The 18810-nt window shown below is 37.1% G+C and overlaps 1 long non-coding RNA gene and 1 pseudogene across 1 annotated transcript in view; one reads left to right on the forward strand and one right to left on the reverse strand.

Moving 5' to 3' along the window:
- The window catches only part of LOC143660633 (uncharacterized), a 407362-nt gene that overhangs the window by 367419 nt on the left and 21133 nt on the right, over positions 1 to 18810 (forward strand). The gene's annotated exons all lie outside the window — the stretch shown is intronic.
- LOC143660626 (UPF0711 protein C18orf21 homolog pseudogene) lies at positions 17064 to 17674 on the reverse strand (annotated as a pseudogene).

Genomic DNA, 18810 nt, shown 5'->3' on the forward strand with positions numbered 1-18810 from the left:
GTTTAATGTTTTGATGAATCTGACCTTATGACTGTATCAACCCCATTTACCAAGTGTGCAAAAATGAAAATTTAATAAAGGTGGAAATCTCCAGATCATAAGACTAGTGTAAAAATTTGAATATGTGTTAGTGTGAGAGAGGAACGTAAGGCATACTCATCACTATTATTTAAACCACATTTGAAATTATAAATACTTAGAGTTGAGAGGTAGGAAACTGACAACTTAATGTAATATTTTTGAATGTGTGATCTAAGGACCACTTGTATTATAAATTGATATTTAAAATTCTGACATTTGGATCCTTCTTAAACCTCTTGAACCTGAATATATGTATATATGTGTAAATATGTGTGTGCGTGTGTGTGTGTGTGTGTGTGTGTATGTATACACACAGGTCTTCCCTTTATCAAGCTTATCAGGTGATTCTTATCTACATTACAGTTTGAGGTTAATCATATTTACCTAAACTTTAGCCTTTTATGTTCATTGGTGACAACCATTTAAATATATGTATAATAGAAATAATTTTCTCTAATTTTATGTCGCATAATAATGTTAGATTATAAATAAGGAACAACATGGTCTTGAATTTTAATAAAAAAATCCTTATACTATATTTTAAACATATTTGGAGCACTAAAATTTATTAGGTTTTTTTGACAACAGAGGTATATCGTATTCTAGAAAATTTGTAATTTACAGAAAAATGGTAAAAAGAAAAATAGAGACCGTTCTGTTTCGGCCCTCTTCTTCATTTTCTGTTTCTTTCTCAGCATTCTTTGATGATCCGTCCTTATTATCTTGACCTCTGAATGTTAGAGCATGTTTTAATTCCCATGTTGTTAAAGCACATGCCAGGCAATGAGTTGTCTTAAACAGCGGATATGTATTGACTCATAGTTTCGAGTCTAGATGAAGTCAAAAATCAAGGCGTTGTAAAGGAAATAATTCTCCCAGAAAGCTGGTGGTGTTCTGGGGCTGGATCCTTGCTCCTTGGCTTTCTCCCGCATACCTGGCAATGCACATGGTGGCTCCTCTTGACTTCTCCCTTCTCTTCCAAGTTCTGTCGATGGTCAGCTTCTGGCTTCTCCCTCCGGCTTTCCCCATCTGACTTTTGCTCTGCTTATAAAGAACTCCAGTAATCTGGTTTACAGCCCAGCTTGATTCTTTGGGGCCACACCTTAACCTGAAGTGATATCTTGATGAGATTTTCCATGGATCCACACACAGTAATGGATTCAGTTTAAGACCTTGTTTTTCTGGGGTACATAGTTCCAGCCAACTCTGGGTGTTTAGGACTTGGTAGGAGGATGTCTTTTCTTCTCTTTTCTACATTCTTTCTCAACAAGTCAATTCCGAGATCTTAACTCTTATGAGAACTCCAGATTTTTATGTCTAACTATATACTAAACATATTTACTTGGATTTCAAATACCCTCAGACTGAACCTGTCTAAAACCAAATTCCTGTTTTTTTTTTTTTTTCCATTGTTCCACACATTTCCTGCATCCAGCAGCTCAGTTAAAAATTTTTGGAATTATCTCTGACTCCTCTCTGTCTTCTCCACTCCATATTCAGTCCATCAGCAAGTCCTCTTGTTTCTACCTTCAAAATATACCCAGAATTGTATCTCCACAACACATTGCTTTCTCAGTATAGTAACCAGCATGATCCTATTAAAAATCAAGTTGGAACATATTACTCCTTTTATCGGAACCGCCAGTGTGGGCCATGGCTCAGCAGGTAGAATTCTCCCCTGACATGCCGGAGACCCTGGTTTGATTCCCAGTGCCTGCCCATGTAAAAAAATACGAAAGAATCCCTGACTTTCTGTTTCCTTCGTTCAGAGTACACATCCATGTCTTTAACCTGTGCCTACAAATTATTCCCTGACTTCCTATTATCACTCTCCCTGTTTGCTTTATTCCAGATGTGCTGATCTCATTATTCTTCATCAAAAATACCAGCATGTTTCTAACTCAGGACCCTTTGCAATGCTGTTTCCTCTGCCTGGAACATTTTTTCTAAAAACCACATTTCCTTCAGTATCTTTTACAGTGTCATCTTATCAGGGGAGTTCCCCCTGCTTATTCTAAAAATCCCATCCCCTTCCTCTACACACCTTTAAATTTCTATACCTTTGTCCCATCTCCTCATCCTCTCTCTTTCTCTCTGTGTCTCTGTCTCTCTCTCTCTTCACACAACACACACACAATCTTTCCTTTCTTTTCTTCTTTCTCAATTTCTTTTTCTTTTATTTCATGAGAATAAATAGCTGTATTAAAGCTGGTACTTTTGTCCATTTTTTTCACTGCTGTATTTCTGGAAACTAGAGCATATGAGGTGCTTGGCAAATGTTTATTTGATGAATGCAGAAGTTTACTAAGTTTCTTCCAGAATCAGGATTAGAGCTCAAGTTGCTTGTTTAGAAAGTGCATGGAACACTGGAAGGGAAATAGGGAGGTTATTCAGGAAAGGGAAGATAGCCAGCTTCCACAGTGCCAACTGGAACTTGATTCCATTGGAAAATACTAAATATTCGCTCTAGAATTACCCACACCTGGCCTTAGGAAGCTGATGCAGTTAACACCAACCTCTGAGAGTATTGGTTGGGGGGAGTTGTTAATTTTCCTGCATTTCTATCCTGCCTCTCTATTCTGGTCTTACAGGTTCAAATTAAGATACTCTAGGGCCTTAAGCAACAAATTCTGGCACCGGTAAGTGACTTCTTGGGGATATGGGTAGAGGTACTGTCAATATCTGCTACCTATGTTGAAATCACTTTATGCTAGACAGTAGACAGGGTTTTGTTATTCTCTTGACACAATAAGGTTTCTGAATTAAGTAGGTCTATGTTTGAGGAAATAAAATATATTATTGAATGCAAAGCATTCCAAAAATAAAACTTTCACAATCCAAATTTTACGACTAGATATACTGAGTAAAATACCTTATCAAAGAATTAAACAAATGGTTTCAATATTTTACTGCTGTCTAATAAAAGACCTCATATATGGCATGACTTGTATAAGAGTACTTAATATCAAATATATAGTCACACAACAACTTTGTAAATATTTAAAAGCTTTTCTGCCTTTACCTTTCATGAGGTCTTTTTGAAAGATAAATTAGTTGGAGTTTTTTATCATAGCTAATATAAAAATAGTTGTACTCAAGATATTGCAAACAAAATTAATTCTCCTTAGTTTTAACTTCAGAAGTTCGGTGCTTAATATTAGGTCACTTTTAAAAAAATTAACTTATGCTACTGTAGAGTCCCAGTTTGAAGTACCATGAATAATAGAGTTCATTTGTAATCTGTAGTGTCTGATTGTCGTTGCACCTCATTACTGTTTCACGGAGCTAATATTGCAAAGATTACTGCTACTAAAGCATCAAGGGACATTGGAAAGCATCTGGTCTAAAACCTTTGCCTTACAGATAAGATTTTCATTCACTTATCTTGGCCCTTCCTACATTTGATTTAGAGTCCCCTGCCTATTTGATTATGTAGGGTACGGCAACTCTGCTTATTACTGAGTAGCTAATAAATAGACAGTTTTAAAAGCCCCCTACTCTCTGTTCTTTCTGCAAAAGAGAAAAAGAATCACTACAATGTATTGAAGATTACTTTTTTATTAATAATACAGAGGACATTGCTGAAACATAATGCTGAAGGGCTTTATTTTCCTTTTACTAAGATTTTTGTCAACTGTGAAGTTTATCTGTTAAGATCTAGATACTTGAGACTAAGAATAATAATAAGAGTTAATGCATATCAGTACAGTTTGCTACAGCAAGTTGAGCCCTATATTGACATTTTTCATTTTTCCAGGTTTTTTCCTGAAGGAAAATAACACTGGGCAAGAAATATGGTAAAAGTGTTCTTTACATAGTTCCCCATGTGTTTGAATGCTATATAATGAAGAATATATAATTCTTGTTTATACATGTTTATATGTTTTAATTTTTATGAACTATTTAATAAATCTGATAAATATTTATTGAGGTTTGATGATGTGCTAGGCACTATATTAGACATTAAAATGTATGAAACATATGTTAGAATGATTTATTTTTTACTATAATAGCAATCATTTGTTAATCAAAGGTTAATTTGCCCTAAAACACAGATGGATAGAGACTAGATCAATCTCCTAAAATTGGGCATATTTTGTATCAATCTATATGGCTTCAGTAATTTTTCCTTAGCCTTTAAATTTTTGTACAAGTGTACTACAATGGATAATTTTGGAAAGTAGCCCAATTTATTGGTAAAATTTTTAAAGTGTGACTTTTTTATCTATATATGCTGTAAGAAATGTTGTTGAGGAAATTATTTTTGCTGTGTATGACACATGAAATCTTATAAAAAATGCATTTTATATTGGCAATAAAATTGGGAAGCTTTTATGTTTTGTGGGTTATATAATCACCATACAAATGAGTCTATTATGTTGAGTCTACACAAACCATACACATGTATGTGTGTTTATGTTTGTGTTAGTAAGCTAATACAGCTTATTACATTGTGTAGGAATAAGTTAATACTAGTACTCATTCTTACTATGTGCCAGGTATTGTCTAAAGGCAATAGATATATTAATGCTTTTAATAGTCACGACAGCCCTATGAAGAATATATTGTTATTAATACCATTTTATAGATGAAGAAAATGAGCCATATAAGCATTATTGAACCTGCCCAAGGAAACCCAGATCACAGATGGTGTATGAAGCTGTGATATAAATCCAAGAAACCAAATTCTGAATTGGTGTTCTTAACCAGTGGTTTTCTTTGCACATGTGTAGTTTACATATGTGTTGCATGTGAATTATGCTGTACATGGAAGGTGAAAGAGTATTAAGAGCCTAGATTTGCCATTATAAAGAACTGAATTTATTTTCCAGCTTTTACTTTTGCTAATTATGTAGCCAAGGAAACTATCTGCATGTTATGTGTCTTCAGTAGGTATAAATATTACCTTTCTAACAAAGTAAATGGGAGAATTAAATTAATGTTTACAGAGAATAGAATATATATATGTATATATATATATATATATATATATATATATATATATATATATACAGCATGATGTCAGGCCACAAAATAGTCAATAAAGGTACTTCATCTGTGGCTTTTCTCAGTACAATATCTTAACTGTATACATTGATTAACCAAAAGTATCATGTTAATGATGTTTTTGGCAGGATTAGAGAGGATTTTGATTCTAGATTGGTAAATGAAGTCCTTATTTTAATGCTATACACCCACGCACACACACCCCACAGACAAACATACCTGCAATAAAGTACCATAAAGTGGCATGAGATTATTTTTTCATGAGCTACATTATTTCTGATAAAATCATAGAGACAGAAAGTGAGAAAGAGGAAGAGAGAGAACATCTAACAGGATAAAATGGGAATATATCCACATAAGTTCAGTTTTAAAATATATGAATGAAATATTTTCTTTAGTATAATTTATTTCATTAAACTTTGTAGGAAATCCTTAATTTAGTCAGGATTTTGTGATACTAAGTCATATGAGCTTTCCTGAGCTTATGAAGTAGGGGACTGGAAGTTTGAGTTAGATAGGAAAGGAGAAGGTATCAATTTAAATTGTAATGGAGCCAAAATAGGTCATGAAATAAATATTTAGAGTATCTTGGACATTGTCCCAAGGAGAACTCTTTCATGCAAATAATAAAGAATACCATAAACAGAACATAGTGTGACTCATTCCCTGTCTTACACAGTGGGCTTTCTTGTTTGCATGCCCTGGCATTGATCTCTATAGTGCACGACAGAGACTGAGTATGGATTGAGAGAAGGGATGGTGATGACATCTTGGAGCGTCTGTGGAGCTGCTTATCACAACTTCTCCTGCCTCACCCTAGATTAGATTCTAATTCAGACCGTGAAGTGCTCCAGATATAGTCTCTATACTTCTTAAGCTTCCAAGTTTCAGAAAAAGCGGAGTGCATATATATTCCAAGTGGTTTTTGAGCCAGAAGGGAGGAAATCAAACCTCTTTGCTTGTAGTTATCACTATATATTTTCTATTTCATTATTTTTTATCCTACCCTTCTCCATTCAGTCCCCCATTTGCCTCCCTTATCTCTTCTCTGTCTCTTTCTTATCTACATAACTTAAAAGGTAATCAAAATTTTTGATTCCTGTAGAATAATAAGAATTATTTAATCCTAACTGCTTCACATATGTATATCAACATACGCAGATCAATGAGAAGAATAAATAAAACTATAGAGTCCACACCTATGGCAAAACTAGGATTTAAAGAATACTACAAACCTTAGTTTACAAGTAAGTGGGAAAATTAAAAACCTGAAGCCAACAGAGCCAGGCAGATTGCACAGAAAACAAGAAATTTAAGGAGGCTACTTGCAGTTATAGAGGACAGTTTAATTCACCTCCAGGAACAGTGACTCCCACCCTCCTTGGTGAATTACTGAGTTCTGATCTAGGACTAGAATGCTCAATAAACATCAGATTTGGACAAAGTGCTGTTGTGTAAACCCTATTCTGAGCTTTGGCTAATTTTTGTGCAGTGGTGCAGATGGTCTCCTCCTGTCGCATCCTGCTGAACCAATTATAGGTGTCATCTTGAAAGAACAACCAAAAGAATACCCAGTCTGGCCTGGGCAGTTTGAATTTACCCCAATGTAGTGTGAATTCTGAAGAAAGTGGTCCTAAATGCCAGGGTGATCAGTCCATAAGCATTTATTAAAGGAACTCTAGTACGAAAAGCTGATGCTACCTTACAATGAACCGGGAGATAGCAAGACTTTCATTCAGGCATGTCTGTGCCTATGGCAGCCGCTCTACAGATTATATGTGGTTGAGGAACAGTAGTGACTAAGTGACAGGAGCTTGTGTGCAATGGTTGGGAAAACAATTGTTGCATGATTGTACGTGCTCTTTTCTCAAAACAAAATATACTTAGGATGGGCTGCACTTATGGTTATAGCGGCCAAAGCTTGGTGTATTTCCAGAAGTGTTACAGAAGGAATGTCTGAGTAGGAGATAGGGCCTCAGTTGATTGTAGGCCAGGTAAGGATGCTGTATGTATTGCACTCCTCAGTGCTCCTTTACAATGGCAAAGCAGCCATGTATACTATGCTATCAATAGAACAGAGTATTCTGTTCACAATCATACTTGTCCAGAGTAAATTATTACTTACATCTGTGTATGTGCTATTCAAATATCCGTTTAAATCTGTACTCACTGACACACTGTTCTTGTCTGCATATACTCTTATTGCTCAATGCATGCTTAAATAGCCATCACTGTCATGTCTCAGGCACCACGTCGAAAATCTATATTTGTAGTGATATTTGAAGATAAGGTGAGTCACATAGCTGAATATAATTTAGCCTATGTTTATTTTAAGAAATAAATCTTAAACTTCTTAAATCACATGAAAATAAAAAGAAAAGCATATTTTCTATACAGTCCAGGTTACTTAATTCTATTGTTAATAATTAGAAATATCCGTGACAAATCAATTTTATTCTTTTTAAATTTATCACTGTTATATTCTCATATACACACACAAGCACACACATGTATACAAACATATATTAAAGTTTAGAATAGAAAAAGTTAAGGATTTAAGGAGTGTGACAGAAAAAGCAATGGAGACTTTTATGCCTCAGATCTTTCTGAAAAGAGAAAGGTGAAGGGTTCAAAACTCAAGCAGCCAAAAATGTGTACTTAACTATTAGTAGAAAGGAGAAATAAAAGTTAAATTAAGACGAACTTGAAAAGTAATTCCAGGCCAATTTCAATATTTACCTTCTGCCTGGGGAAAACCCAAGGAATTTATAGGATTGGATTGAGAAGTAAGTGGGTATTCAATTCACATAGACAATATAGGAAATAGAATTCGATTAGTGTCTTGTGGTGAAAATGGATTTATTATATGAGGTTGCCAAGGAAATTTACTGTTTATATGCAGCTAGATTATGTACATCAGTGCTTGATTTTGTAGACAGGTAGATATATGCACATAAATGTGCATACATACCTACAACATGTATATACAGCACTACTTTGGATATGATGATGGAGTACACTTCACTATGATGAAGGATGCAAGTGGATATCCCTTAATCTATTAAAGTGGACTTCAAAGCTTTTTAACTATGATCCCACCATAAGTGATATATTTCACATTGCAATCCACCATACAAGCACATGCATGCACACACAGAGAAAAGAAGTTTTATTGAACAATAATTAGCCCTCCTCTTTACACGTGAAATGTACTTTTTTCAGTTGTGTTTTTCTAACCTGTTTCATCCTATTCCATTCCGTACTTTACAAAATGCTGACCATCACTATTTAAATTGATTTCATGACCTATTAATGGGCTCAAACTACATTTCCCAAAACTGGGAAATTTCAAAAAGGCATGGAATATTCCTAGTGTCCACTTGTGCATATTCCACAATGCTAAAAACTGTCTTTGCACAATAAGCATAGAAGCCATTTAATAATACATTTGATTGGATGAAAGAAAATGTAACACGGAAGAAAACAATGCAAGAAAATATCTGTGGAGATTGATTTCTTAAGAATGGAGAGAAACAAAGGTATATCTGCTTGAGAGGAATGAAAGGTCTGTTTGGATCACTTTATATTGCTGATGAAGTAACTCTCAGTATGAGTCAGCATAGAAATATTTTCAAATGCATATTAATTTCATGAGTACAGTTCTAACATGCTAAGCTTCTCTGGTAATTTTGTTTTCAGTAAGGATAAATGCTGTAAACTCATGAAATTCATTTGCAGAGGATAATTAAGTGTGCTCAAATTTCATAAAGGTAGTTTAAAAGCACATATTGTACAATGATGCCTGTTTTTCAGAAAATTTATTTCTAAAATATGTAAAATTAGAACTATGTATGTAGACTCTGGTAATGATCTATCATTCATTTTTAATGCAGTGCATAGTGAGCCTAAAATTAATATTAAGCCAGTGTCTTTTTTTAATATTCTCACAAATTAACAAAAATATAAGGATGTATTTCAGATTAACTTGTAGCAGAATCATATCCAAGAATACATATAACAATATCTAAAACTTTGCGATTAGACATGTATATGGGTAAATAAGCAATAGTCCTGAAAAATAACAAATTCTCCTTGGGATATTACATTATCAGTCATGCTCACTTAATGATTATTAGCCAAATCTTGTCGCTTTCTTTCTGATATCTAATTTAAATTAACTTCATATAAGAAAGAGAAATTAGGGGAAAAGTTTGAGAGAGCAGTGAGGTGCATTTAATATGTAGGACTCTGTAAAGCCTCAATGGAAGAAGCCAGAAAGCAACATGCATATACTTGTTTATAAATGTATTGTCCAACTGGAATGTATTAGAGTAGTATGGGGAGAGTACAAAATTTGAGTACACTCGTGAAATTTTTTAAAATTTTCTTTTTCGAATCTTTTTTTCTCTTTTTAGGCTTGCATGAAATATTATAATGTCAATCAAGATGCATTTATCAGTAAAAATTGCCCCTATTTATTCCTAAGCATGTACATTCTAATTTCTTTATTTATAAATAAAATTTTTATGTAAAATATGTAGAAATAGATTTTGGGTATATTAGCAGGAATTAGGTTCCTTAACAGATTACTAATCTCAGAAATGAGTGAGAGAAACTTCTAATTTTCTGAAGTTATTACACAGATTCTTAAATAGTTATGACATGAATAGTTCATTCAAAATGTATTTATTGCATACCTGTGATCTATACTCTCCACTAGATAAATACAGAGAGGAATCAGACAATGCATTAGTCACGGTTCTCTAGAGAAACAAAACCAACAGGAGATTTCTATAAATATGACAGTTCCAAAGAAGAGTCTGGATGAACTCTGCAGGAGAAGCTTGCTGGCTGAAGAAGTGGTGAAAAAGTCTCTCTTCTTACTGAAAAGTCTTCAACTGATTGCATTATCTCATTGGTGGGACCTGCGCCTTAGTCAATTGCAGATGTAATCAGCCACAGAAGCAATCAACTGACTGATGAGTTAAGCCTCCTGCCTTATCAATCAGCCGTGAAATACCTTTGCAGCAGGGATCAGGCCAGTGCTTGCCTGACCAGACAAATGGACATCATCACTTGGCCAAGTTGACCCCAGAACCTAACCATCACAGTCTGCCCCCTTGTCAACTTGACAGTTATGCACATTACCTTGAAACACGCTTAATTTCAAAACAGAACACAATAACAGACATATGTTTTGCCTAACAGTACTCAGGTGTCCTACAAACAACTGGAAACAAACTATATCTTTCCAGAATAGGGTTCACATCCTTAAGTAGCATTCACTTTTAAACTTCATATCCTATGACTTAAATACTATAAATGAACAATGCAATTTATGTCATATGCTAAAAGGAAAATAAGATATTTGCTTATGTACAAATGCAAACATATTCATAACAAAACAGGTAGGAAATATTCATACAATCACAGTCCTCATTTCTGTAATGGGTCAGGTGTTCATAGTTCATATTTATCACTACTTTCTTCTACTACCCATTCCATGTTCACTTTACATTCAGCAAGCACTTCAACTGGACGTGGTTCTTTGCCCGGGGGAGGAGGGAGGGTGACCCAGACCTTCATTCTTGAAGTTTCTGGGCCATTGGTAGTCCTGCCTAGATTGGGTTGTTTCAGTTTTCCATTGACTTTAATCATAGAGCTTGGTAGTAGTAAGGGAATGCCCTAGGGGATCTCCTGTATTCCAGGGAAACTCTTCTTTACCTCCATTGTGTAGTTGCAGTCCTATTATCACTTGATAGTCATAATCAATCACCCCAGACAGAGCAGTAATCCCCTTTTGTGTTTGTCGATTCAGTGGCATGAGAAGTCTAAAGTGGCCAGGTGGCAGTCTTAACTTCCAGTTCCAATGGAAACATTGTTGTGTCTTCTGGTAGGAGCACTCCTCCTTTTGAAATTAAGACCTATAGACTAGCAGAGTTGGTTTCAGGGACAGGAAGCAAGTTTTCCTAGTGGGTCACAGGGATGATGGTGAGTGGTGCCACTCCCATTTCCACCCCTTGATTACTGAACCCCTGAATCCTGGTGTGTTGGTTTGAAAAATTATGTGCCTTGAAAAAGGCATGCTTTGATCCTGATCCAATCTTGTGGGTGTAATGTTTATTTTAATCCTTATTCAATGATATAGTTTGTAATCACTTGATTAGATTATCTTCAAAGAGATGTGACTCACTAAATTGTTGGTGTTAACCTTGGATTAGAGGAAGATATTACTTCACCCATTTCAGGTAGAATTAATTTGCTGGAATTTTTTAAAAAGAAGAGAGCGTTTTTTTTAAAGAGCCTCAAAGCAGAGAGCCCACACCACAAAACACCTTTGGAGATGAAGAAGGAATATATCTCCTAGAGAGCTTCATGAAAAAAGAAGCCTGGAGAGAAAGCTAGCAGACCTCACCATATTTGCCATGTGCCTTTCTAGTTGAGAGAGAAACCCTGAACTTCATCAGACTTTCTTGAGTGAAGGTAACCTCTTACGGTGCCTTAATTTGGACTTTTTATAAACTTGCTTTAATTGGGACATTTTCATGACCTTAGAACTGAACTGTAAGCTAGCAACTGAATGAAGTCCCCTTTTTAAAAAGCCATTTCTGGTATATTGCATTCTGGCAGCTAGCAAACTAGAACACCTGGCTATGGAGAAATAACACCGTAGAGTGGACACTGATTCAGAGCGTACACAGCCTCCTGAAAAACATCGCCCCAGCCCTGCAAGGCATTGCCACCTAGTTGGCACAATAATTGGGTGTTTAAAAGACCATTCCACTATTCTATCAACACAGCTACCTCTGCGTGATGGGGAGCATAGTAAGACCAGATAATTCCACGAGTATGTGCCCATTCCTGCACTTTATTTGCTGTGAACTGGTTTCCTTGATCAGAAGCAATGCTGTGTGGAATACCATGGTGGTGGTAAGGCATTCTGTAGGTCCATGGATGATAGTTATTGCAGAAACATGGCATGCAGGGAAGGCAAACCCATATCTGGAGTATGTGTCTATTCCGGTTACAACAGATCACTGCCCCTTCCGTGATAGAAATGGTACAATGTAATCAAACTGTCACTTGGTAACAGGCAAATCGCCTTGGGGAATGGTGCCGTATTGGGGACTGAGGGTAGTTCCCTCACTTAGCACTCAGCAGTAGCCATAACCAGGTAGGCCTTGGTGAGTGGAAGTCCATGTTGCTGAGCCCATGCATAACCTCCTTCCTAACCATCATGCCCATTTTGTTCATGAACCCATTGGGCAATAGCAGGAGTGGCTGAGGAAAGAGGATGACTTGTATCTATAGCACAGGTAATTTTATCCACTTGATTATTAAAACCTTCCTCTCCTGAATTCACCCGCTGGTGAGCATTCACATGGGACACAAATATCTTAATGTTCTTTGCCCACTCAGAAAGGTCAAACCACAAATTTCTTCCCCAGACCTCTTTGTCACCAATTTTCCAATCATGCTCCTTCCAAGTCCCTGACCATATAGCCAAACCACTAGGAACAACCCAATTAGTCAGTTTACAAACACACCTCTGGCCAATTCTCCTTCCAAGCTAAATGAACAACCAGGTTCACTGTTCGAACTTCTGCTGGAAATCCACTGGGAGGATTTCTCCTCACCACTGTCCTTTATGGATATCCCAGAATAGAGTTATAGTGCTGGAGCTGTCCACTTCTAGATAATCCCTGCGTGTCATGCAGAACTATCTGTAAACCAGGCATGAATTTTCTCTTCCTCAGTCAACTGATTGTAAAGTACTCCCTAAAAGGCCCTAGCTCTGGTCTTGGAAAGAGAAGGTAATGTTGCAGGAGCGGGAGCAATGGGCATTTGGGCAGCTTCCTTGTGTAACTTACCTGCACCTTCAGGAACTGCTCAAGCCCTATCTCTTATATACCATTTCCATTTTATGATGGAGTTCTGCTGTGCACACCCAAATTTATGGCTTGGTAGGTCAGAAAACACCCAGCTCGTAATAGGCAACTCAGGTCTCACGTCAACTTGGTGGCCTATGGTTAAGCATTCAGCCTCAACTAAGGCCCAGTAGCAGGCCAAAAGCTGTTTCTCAAAAGGAGAGCATTTATCTACAGAGGATGCTGAGGCTTTGCTCCAAAACCCCAAGGGTCTGCATTGCCATTCTCCTATAGGGGCCTGCCAGAGGCTCCAGACAGCATCCCTATTTGCCACTGACACTTCCAGCACCATTGAATCTGCTGGATCATATGGCCCAAATGGCAGACCAGCTTGCACAACAGCCTGGACATGTCACAGAGCCTCCTCTTGTTCCGGTCCCCACTCAAAACTATTAGCTTTTCTGGTCACTTGATAAGTGGGCTGGAATAGTACACCCAAATAAGAAAAATGTTGTCTCCAGAATGCAAAGAGGCCAACTAGGCCTTGTGCATTTTTGGTTTTGGTCATGGAAGGGGCCAGATGCAACAGCTTACCTTTCACCTTAGAAGGGATATCTTGACATGCCCCTCCCCACTTGACACCTAGAAATTTCACTGAGGTAGAAAGCCCCTGTACTTTTGTTGCATTGATCTCCCATCCCCTGACATGCAAATGCCTTACCAATAAGTCTATAGTAGTTGCTACTTCTTGCTTACTAGGTTCAATCAGCATGATATCATCAGTATAATGGACCAGTGTGATGTCTTGTGGAAGGGAGAAGCAATCAAGGTCTCTGCAGAAAAGATTGTGACATAGGGCTGGGGAGTAGATATACCCCTGAGACAGGACTGTGAAGCTATAGTGCTGGCCTTGCCAGCTGAATTCAACCTGTTTCTGGTGATTCTTAGTGACAGCTATAGAGAAAAAAGCTTTTGCCAGATCATTATCTGCATACCAGGTACCAGGGTATATGTTGATTTGATAAAGTGATGATCCCACACCTGGAATAGCAGCTGCAATTGGAGTCATCACCTGGTTAAGTTTATAGTAATCCACTGTCATCCACCAAAGAACCATCTGTTTTCTGCATAAGCCAAGTAGAAGAGTTGAAAGGAGATGTGTTGGGAATCACCACCCCTGCATCCTTTAAATTCTTAAGAGTGACACTAATCTTCAGTCACTCCAGGAATATGATATTGCTTCTGATTCATAATAGACATCACTCCATGAATCAAAACCAGTATAGGGATTCTGCCAGTTACTGAGTTTGTCACTTCCAATTATGGATTCTGGAACTGGGAAAGTGACCACAGAAAGGGTCTGGGGACTGACTGGACCCACTGTGAGATGGACCTGAGCTAAAACTTTATCACTCACCTGACCTCCATAAGCCCCTACTCTGACTTGTGGACCAGGGTGATGTTTTGGGTCTCCTAGAATTAGTGTCACTTTGAGCCATATTTAACAATCCCTGAAATATCTGATAATTTCCTTTCACCCAGTGCACAGTCACCTGGTAAAAGGCCATAGGTCTCCTTGGGGAAGGCTGGGAGGAAGGTAACAGTATAAATTTTGGGCCATGCAACAGGGTCCTTCCCCAAGTGTACCCAGTCCTCCCCTCATTCAGGGGGCTCTGGGTCTATAAACCATCTCAAATCTGGAAATTGATTAAGGAACTGTGACTTTTTTTCTATTATTCAAATTAGACTTCTGTTCACTTGACCAATAATTCTTCTGTTTTTGCAGCTCAAACAAGAACTTAGTAGACTGCCCATCTATTTTACTTCTAGGTACCCCGTTAACTGCTAGCCAATGCCATAAGTCTCTGCAAGGCAGATTATTTTAACTGTTGCTTTGAGTCTGCTGTCCATTATGGTGGGCACATCTGCTTTGTCTATGGTGATTAACTGTCACCACATAACTTCTGCCAACTCAGGATCCAATCATCCCCATTAGGTTTAAGGTTTCTAGCTCAATGACAGTAGTTCTCACAGGAATATCTGACCTACAGAGAAGGGTGACTACAGAGCTCTTCAAGGGTGATGGAGCTAGTCTCACAAGTTTATTTCTCAAGGTTCTGGTGAAAGATATGTCCTCTGGACATTCCTGGGGTGTGTGAACAGGTCTTCCATGATAAAGCCATTCTATCATTCCAGTCTCCATAAGCCTCTGGATCCCCTCATCGCCATCATACAAGGAAAGTTGTGGCATTTTGACCTCAGGTAGTATCGACCACGTTTCAGCCAACCATCCAAACAAACTGTTAATGCCTTTTCTAGCCCCTCGTGCTACAACACGAGATTGAATGCAGAATCTCTGCTTAGTGGGCCCATATCAGTAAATTTAGCTTGATGCAACTTTATATTCCTTCCACCATTATCCCACAACCTTAATATCCATTCCCACACGTTTTCCTCTGATTTCTGTCTATATAGGTTGGAAAACTCATGCAGTTCTTTTGGAGTATATTGTGCCTCCTCATGGGTGACATTTGTACCTCACCTTTTGGGGCCTGTCAGGACTTTAATCTAGTTATAAATCTTGAAGTAAAGAGGGGTGATGGGGGTGGGTCATAAAGGAAATAGAAATGTCTTTTAAGCCAGTTTCACTCCAGAAGAATGAGGGCTGTTTCCCCAGGGGAGGTGATTTTAGGGTTAGCAGGCACTGAAAAGTTAATCTCATTCAGTGGAGATTGGATGGCAAATTCCTCTGGGCAGGATGAAGACTGCGAATCTGTTTTCTAAAGACAGGCTGGAAGTTTGGAAGCTCTTTACTCAGGGCAGTCCATTATGGGTCTATCTAGTAAAGGCTCAGCATGTTACAGGAATCCTGTCTCCCCATTGCCATTATTATCTAGCCATATATCTGCATCCCACATTTCAGGATCCCATTCTTTTCCAATAAAAGCCCTTACTTTAACAGCAGACTACCTTGTAGGTTGATATCTTAGTTTATGCTGTAAATCTGCTACTCGCGCAATGAAGCTCTGTGTCTGCTTTTCAGAGATCTCAAGTCTGTGACCACAAGAAATAAAATTTTCTGTCAGGGCACACATGGAAACTTTTACATCATTCATATGGCACTTAAGGTGCAAATTTGAAGCCTTCAGCTCATGCCATTCCCTCATCACTGTATCCAGTGTATCTGACAACAGCCAACAACATTATGTCTTTTTTCAAGTATCTACATTATTTATTTAAAGAGTTTTTTTTAAAGAGAGCTTGAATAAAGTCCTACTTTATCATTAAAAATATATAAATGTCTATGTATTTGTGTCCCAGAAAATATTTGGTAGCTAAATTGTTGCTTACTGTGGTATGTTCTGATGTAATTTTTAGACCTACAAAAAGGTCTTTTCTAGAGCAAATTAAAATATCACTAAGGTGAAATACTATTACAGGAGCAATGCAAAGTGGTAAAAATGAAAATATCAGTATCCTGTTGAATCATCTATAATTCAAAACTGCCCCAGATATTTACTTTTGCACTCAAAATAGGAATAATGTCAAATTTTACTAATATACCATTATGTGGCTGATTGAAAGAAAACAAGGATGCACATAATTGATCTTTATTTTGAGATAGCAATAAAGCTATAGACACCTGGAAGAAATCTTAATTAGTGAGTACATCCTCTCATAAATGTCTCAATTTTCTTATCAAAGAAAACATTGATAATAAAAACTGTTAAAGGAGGGGAAAAATGATAATAATAACTGTATATATGTGCATATATATATATATATATATATATATATATATATACACACACACACACTAATTACAAGGAACTTTCTTGTAATATGCATACATATGTATTACAAGATGTATATATTACAAATATATATGTATAAATATATATATATATACTAATGACAAGGAACTTTCACATACTTCTTTGATACTCACAACCACCCTTTGCAAGACAGATTTCAGTTATTCATTCCAATGAATATAAACACTGAAGGATGCCAAGAAAATTTTGCTCTTAGGCATAATTTTCATGTATTTTCTAACACTACTTTCAGAAATTATAGTAGATATTTCTTATTTTAAAAATCCATCATTCATAGAGAAGACACAAAATTTCTGAAGTCCACCTCTAAATTGTTTTGGGATTCTTTCTGAATAACATTTTTGATTAAGAGAATTATTTCTTTGCTTCTCTCCCATTCTTTGAAGAGGAAATGGGTGTTGGCTTCCAGATGTAGGTGTTCTACAAATCAGTGCTAGATTCTTGCCTTTGGAGCCAATCATATCATGATTTAACTGTGCAGGAGATTGAGTCTTTCTCCCACTGTCTTTGGGCTGGATTTCTTTGTAGGAGTGGTAGAATTGTTCTTCAGTGCTGATAGAAAGCTTCTGCTCTTACCAGGACATTTAACTGTTCTATTGCATGTTTTATAAGTAATCTATATACTTTTGGAGTCTTTGCATTTTTTGACAACTTTTGCTTCTTTAAACGTAGTGTATAATTTTTTCTTCTTAATGAAGAAGTTTCTGTATTTTGGGTGTCAGTCTGGATAACATACTCAAGAGTTATCCAGCCCCAGCAACTGGAAACAGTATAGACAGTTTTCTTCAAAAGTGCTTTTTTTCATAGGAGATAGCAAGACTGGTCAGGACTGTTAGCTTGTAGTTTCTGCACTGCAGTTTCAAGGTAGTGTTTCTGCTTCATCCAGCAATGGCTACTGCTTCCATGCCATGGAAACCCAGTGAGAAAAGAAGCCATTATACCTCTTAATTCCACAAAACTCTCTAAAGGTGAAAAAACACTCTCACCCAGAGCCTTGCCTCATATAAGCATACAATTATCAGAATCTAGTGGTACTATTTTGAGTATCTCTCTTTCCAACTTACCCTATGGACTGTCAGTGCCATCGTGATTACTGGAAACAGTCATTAGTGCCTCTGAGTCTAATCAGAATAGAAAACAAGTTGTAAAGACACATTTTTAAGATTGTGTTACTCAATCTTAAACTCCCAGTACCAAGCTGCATTATTAGGGTTCTCTGGAGAGACAGAATTAACAGGGGGTATATGTAAATATGAGATTTATAAAGGTGTCTCATGTAACTATGGGAAAAGAAGAGTCCAAAATCCATGGGACAGGCTGTAAAGCTGACAGCTCTGATGACAGGTCTGAATGAACTCCACAGGAGAGACTTGCTGGCTGAAGAAGCAGTGAAAGAGTCTCTCTTCTTCCTTAGGAGTCTTCAACTGATTGGATTCTCTCTTTGGTGGGAGATACACCTTGGTTGATCACAGATATGAGCAGCCACAGATGATCAACTGACTTAATACACCAGCATTCTACTTTATTAACCAGCCATGAGATATCCTTGCAGCAATGGTCAGGCCAGTGCTTGCCTGACCAGACAATTGGCCATCATTACTTGGCCAAGTGGACACCAGAACCTAACCATCACAGACATTAATTAGTCCAATTCTTAAAAAGTATTAACAATTTAATGAGTAGTTTCCAAGTTATACACTCTATTTTTTTGCTGACTGTCTTGTGAGGTTGCAGGCAACCACATCATCACTGGAGAAGTGCAGCATATATGTCTGACAGTGCTAGGCAAATAGGATCAGTCATATATTGGGCTTTAATCAGATATAAATAGTTTGCCGACAGAAAACTCCAGGCTTTGTGTTTATTTCCTGAGTAATATGACTAAAACTTTGTATACACTGACAACCCAATGCATTATAATTGAGAATATTGTTTGACTTTATAATCATGTCTATGTACCCTCAGGAATAATTGATCACTGGATTTATTTCATTTTGCCATTGGGAGCGAAGTTCTGT

This window comes from Tamandua tetradactyla, chromosome 2, assembly GCF_023851605.1.
Source record: "Tamandua tetradactyla isolate mTamTet1 chromosome 2, mTamTet1.pri, whole genome shotgun sequence".
NCBI classification, from domain to species: Eukaryota; Metazoa; Chordata; class Mammalia; order Pilosa; family Myrmecophagidae; genus Tamandua; species Tamandua tetradactyla.